At 38.6% G+C, this 5,656-nt stretch overlaps 1 non-coding gene across 1 annotated transcript; it reads right to left on the bottom strand.

Moving 5' to 3' along the window:
- Positions 1–284: 284 nt before the first annotated feature.
- LOC141681167 (small nucleolar RNA R71) lies at positions 285–395 on the bottom strand. Its single transcript, XR_012558608.1, has one exon. It is a non-coding gene; the product is annotated as a small nucleolar RNA R71 (small nucleolar RNA).
- Positions 396–5,656: the final 5,261 nt, after the last annotated feature.

Genomic DNA, 5,656 nt, shown 5'->3' with positions numbered 1-5,656 from the left:
ACCTTTAAGATCAAGCCTGGCATAATTCAATGGGTGCAGAATTCAATACAGTTTGGGGGTTCTCCAACGGAAGATCCCAATATATACATTAGGGATTTTATTGAGATCTGTGAGACCTTTAAGTTCAACGGTGTTTCTGAAGATATTGTGAAGCTGAGACTATTCCCATTCTCTTTGAGAAACAAATCTAAGAGTTGGTTACACTCTCTACTAGCTGGTTCGATTACTACTTGGCAAGATCTTGCTCAAAAGTTTCTTACTAAATTCTTCCCTAGGGCGAAGACAGCTGCAATGAGGAATGCTCCTACTCAATTTGTGCAGCAAATGGGAGAATCTTTGTATGAAGCTTGGGAGCGCTACAAGGAGATGCTTAGGAAGTGTCCTCGTCATGAAATGCCTGATTGGATGATCATCAATTTCTTCTATAACGGTTTGGGAGCACAGTCCAGACCCATGCTCGATGCAGCATCAGGAGGAGCATTATGGGCAAAGAGCTATGAGGAAGCTTATGATCTAATTGAACTGATGGCTGCTAATGAATATCAGTATCCAACCCAGAGATATCCACAGGGCAAGGTAGCAGGAGTTCTTGAAGTGGATACAGCTACGGCTATCACTGCTCAACTAAAGGCGTTGTCTATGAAGATTGATTATCTGGCTAACTATGGTGTTAAACAGATAACCAGTGTTTGTGAGCTATGTGCAGGTTCGCATGCGACGGAGCAATGCGCTATATCTAGTGAATCAGCTCAGTTTGTGAGCAACTTTCAGAGATCGCAGCAACCAATTCTAGACACTTATCATCCTGACAACTGAAATCATCCTTACTTCAGCTGGAGCAACAATCAGAATGCGATGCAACAGCTGTTCCAGCAGTTTAGAAATAAGCTATTCAACCCTCCTGGTTTTCAGCAATAAATTACACCAAAACAACAAACTCATGGTGCATGTCTATCTTCGAATGAAAAATCTGAATTGGAGGAGTTGCGGATTATGTGCGAAAACCAGGCTCTTATATGCCAAATCTAGGTTGTTTCTATCAAGACTCTGGAGAACTAAATAGGGCAAATTGTTAATGCCTTATTGAATTGACTACCAGGAACGCTTCCTAGTGATACAGAAACAAATCCAGGCAAGAGGGAAGTTGAAGAACAGGTGAACGCCATTACCTTGAGGTCTGGAAAGGTCGCAAGCCCCCAAATTCAGCAAGACGAAGAGCCTTAAAAATCTCAAGTTTCAGAAAATGCAGTTGTGGCTGAAGAAGAAGTGTAGAAGGAAGCAGAGGTGGAACCAAGGAAGACTACTGTGGAACACACTCCTCCTAAGGGTAATACAGGGGAGAAACAGATCTATCCTCCACCTCCTTTTCCTAAGAGGCTGCAGAAGAAAAAGTTGGATAAGCAGTTTGAGAAATTTTTGGAGGTGTTCAAGAACCTTCATATCAACATACCTTTCGCTGAAGCTCTTGAACAGATGCCTAGCTATGTGAGGTTTATAAAACGTATTCTCTCTCGGAAAGTGAAGCTCGATGACTAAGAGACCGTTGCTCTCACGGAGGAATGCAGTGCTGTGCTGCAACAGAAGTTGCCTCCGAAGCTTAAAGATCCTGGAAGCTTCACTATTCCTTACACCATCAGAAATTTGTCGTTCGACAAGTGTTTATGTGATTTGGGAGCTAGCATCAATCTGATTCCATTATCTATCTTCAAGAAGCTTGGTCTACCTGATCCGAAACCAACATACATGTCATTGCAACTAGCTGATCGTCTCATCGCTTATCCACGAGGTATAGTGGAGGCTGTCTTGGTCAAGGTGGATAAAATCTTCTTTCCTGCTAACTTTTTGATTCTTGATTTTGAGGAAGATAAGAAGATTCCCATTATCTTGGGAAGACCATTCTTGGCTACAGGCCAAACTATGATCGATGTGCAAAAAGGGGTGCTTTCGATGAAAGTTTACGATCAAAAGGTCACTTTTAATGTGTTCAAGGAAATAAAGTTACCCACAACTAAAGAGGATTACTTTAAAGTAGATTGGGTCAACTCTATAGTAAATTCAGAGCCAGAGCAATTGCCAAAGTTAGATGCCTTAGAGAGATCCTTAATAGGGGAATCGGTTATTGAAGATAAAGAAGGAGCAGAGCAATTGCAGGATTTGAATGCACCTCCGTGGATGAGGAAGTTGGATATGCTATTCGATTCTCTTGGGTTAGCAGAGCTAAAAATTTCTCAGGAGCATTTTGAACCATTTATTCAAGAAGCTCCCACACTTGAGCTCAACCGAATGCCAGATCACTTGAGTTATTCATTCTTAGGTGCACCCCATGATAAGGGGTTGGGATATATTTTTGATGATGTAGAGAGTGGATGGATGTATATTCCCGTGCCTACAGAGGGTTCTTCTCATGTGTAACACGTAGTTGATAGGACTGGTGTTGGTGATGAGCAGTATAGGCGAGTAATTAGGCGTATGGAGGCCATGCACGATATTCACCGTTATTTTGCTGCAGATTTGACACAGGCTTTGGGCACTATTTTCCAAGCCACTGGTGTCGAGGTTGATTGGCCACCTAATCCTTCACCCGAGGAGGGTGATCTTTCCGATTACTAGGTATGCCTGAAATCCTTATTATTACCTTCAATGAGGACATTGAAAATTTTAAGTTTGGGGGTGATAATGTAAGGATTAGTAGTGTGTGTGTCCATATAGATTCATATTGCATGTTTAGTTGTAGTTCATTCATATTTTTGCATGATTGTTCATTTAGGAAATATTTGTTTGTTTTTATGTGATTTCATTTAGTTGCATTTGCATGCATATTTAGCATGATCCCTTAAGATGAACTATGATATTTGATAAGTTGATGTTGATTTGAGTGTGGTGATGACGAATAGAGGGATGTTTAAGTCCTAATGAATTGATTTCCATGCCAGAAACAAATATTTTCACAAAGTCTTATAGGGTTGCTTTTGATCTAGATCATGATCATACTTGTTTGTTGTTGAGATTTAATCACTTGATTATATTTAGAATTTGTGATATTCTCGTAATGACGTAAAAATACTGATTTTTTTTATCTAGAGAAAAATTTGGATTTCATTGCTAGTTGTTGTAAGGCTAGACGTTAAATGGCTTGTAGCCGGCTCATAGTTTTATTAGTAGTCTATGGTTGAATGAGATGGAGCGAAACGCACTCATTCAGAAATTATTGAAAAAAAATATAAAAAAAGAAAAAAAGTATGTGTTTATGCATAATTGATCAAGAGTGAGATCTTTAATACTCGAGTTATTAAGTTCTAGGGGACTTTGTGCCTAGTGACCTAAGGCTTTTATAGTCTGGGATTCGCGAACCTAACGCTCGCTACATGGGTATTATTGCATAAGTCTTTTGGGACCTCATTCATTGCACGGTCAAATAAGCATCTTTGTTATGTGTTCAATAATAGTGTGAATCCTTGTATAACTCTAGTAGAAAGGAGGTGTTGTGAGTTATAATGCATTTATTGTCTATTCTGTTTATAAACTTTTGATTGTTTCGATGATAGATAAGTTATGGTTATTGATCTAGTATCGAGAGATATATGTTAAGCATTCCACACACGCACGTTTCTGGTTTGTGAGTTGGTTTGTGGGATTTATTCGAACTCTTTTTTAAGTCATTACATTCTTAGAGGCATTGGCTTATTCATTTGGTTATTGGTATTCTGAGGGGATCGATTGCAATATCATTTAATTGCATTCACATAGTTGCATTCATGCATTAGGTTTGTTTTGTAGTTTTGAGTCTGTTTATGCTTGAGGACAAGCATCGATTCAAGTTTGGGGGTGTGATAAGTAGATTTTATATCCACTTGGAACGCTTTATTACAAGCTTAAATTGGTGTTTTGGACTCAAGTTGTTGGTATTTTGATGTGTTTTTGTGTTATTGCATTTCAGGTATCAGTTAAATGAGGAAAGGAGCTTTTAAAGGAAATATGATGAAAAGTGATCAGAATTGGAATCCTAGGCCATTGTCAAGTTGTAGAGAATCTCGTTAGCTTCGCGTGGACAGTTGAATCGCCTAATTCTGACGAGTAGAACTCAAGTTATGGGCAAAATAAGATTCATCAGAATTTTCCAGAAAGGCTGCAGGCGCCCGCCTGCTGGTGCCAGGCGCCCGCCTGCTGGTGCCAGGCGCCCGCCTGCTGGTGCCGCGCAGCCGCGTGCTGATGCGCGGCTGACTTCGCTGATTTCGCTGAAAAAGCCTTTTTTGAGTGGAATTTGACGATTTTAAGGGTCCAAGTCCAATATGAGCTTATATATACTTAAAAAAGGGTTTCCCTCATCCGGGAAGATTGGGATACCAAAGGGAAGACCTAGAAGCACAAAACAACTCCGAAAAAGAAGATCTTGTTTTCAACTTGTGATTCTTTGAATTAGTTATAACTTTGAATGCTCGTTTTCGTTCTTGTTGAACCTAGATCTCGTTATTCGTACTTTAATTATTATTCAGTTTATTAAGACCTTGTTTTATACCATGCTTTCATTGGAACCCATGGTGACGATGAGTTCGATTATGAGCTAATCGTTATCATGGGGTTCTAACGGATTTACTTGTGGATTTCTATAGTTAATTTGTTCCGATACCTTAGTGTGTGGTGATTGATTGATATCCTAGTATTGGTTGTGCTTATTCGTCTTATGTGCGTAGCTAACATATAAGATAGTTTGTTAATCTCTTTTCAAGTGACAGTGAATCTTAAGATTTAGAACTTTCCATGCTAGCATAGGTTCATGTATTGTATGCATGATTAGTGGATAACTCTAACCGTTTTATTATCCTATGTAATCATTATGGATAACTTGTGCTTAAACCGTTATGTTGTCAAATTCTATAGACATATAGGGTCTCAATATAATTGGTGCATATTCAGCTTCTATCTCTTTTGTGGATGTCTGGTAGAATGGTACTCGTGCAATGAAAGTTGGCGTTTATCAGTTTCGTGTAATCTGATTAGTGTCATCACCATTAAATGCTAAGGTTAAGAACAATAAGGTTATTGAATGAAGTATTTAATGAAGTTAGAATCCCATGTTTGTTATATATATTAATTCAACCATTATTGTTTTCTTAGTTATAATTGTTAGTTTAATCTCTTAGTTTAATAAAAACCCAATTTTTATTTGTCTTAGCATTGAGCGATAACCATACATTGTTGCATAGGTGCATAAATTGAACTTAACCTAAACCAGTCTCCGTGGGAACGAATATGATTTATATCTTATACTACTTGTGAACGCGCATACTTGCATGAATATTAATGCGTGTTTTCGCCCTAACAAGAGTTTGCATGAACTTTTGAGAATCTTGACTTCCACCTTGTACCAGAACATCAGGCTTTGTCAGACTTTGCTCATCAGAACTTGATATCATATTTTGAGTTTCAGTACTTGCTATCAGATTTTAAGTTTGAGCAGCTTCAGAACTTATCTTCTTTTGAGTAGGAGATTTGCTTGCATCAGTAATTAGTTTCCTTGAAGAAACCTTGTTGCTCTGCTCTTTACACTGAACTTGACCTCTACCCTTGCTAGGGTTTCCCTGGTCATCATCTTTCTTCTTCAGTATTTGATCATTTGAGCATTTGGACTTAACTATCTTCTCCCCTTTTTTGGCAT

Source organism: Apium graveolens, chromosome 8 (genome assembly GCF_009905375.1).
Source record: "Apium graveolens cultivar Ventura chromosome 8, ASM990537v1, whole genome shotgun sequence".
In the NCBI taxonomy this organism is placed as follows: Eukaryota; Viridiplantae; Streptophyta; class Magnoliopsida; order Apiales; family Apiaceae; genus Apium; species Apium graveolens.
The sequence above is the reverse complement of the archived record's forward strand: the minus strand, read 5'-3'. Positions and strand labels throughout refer to the sequence as shown.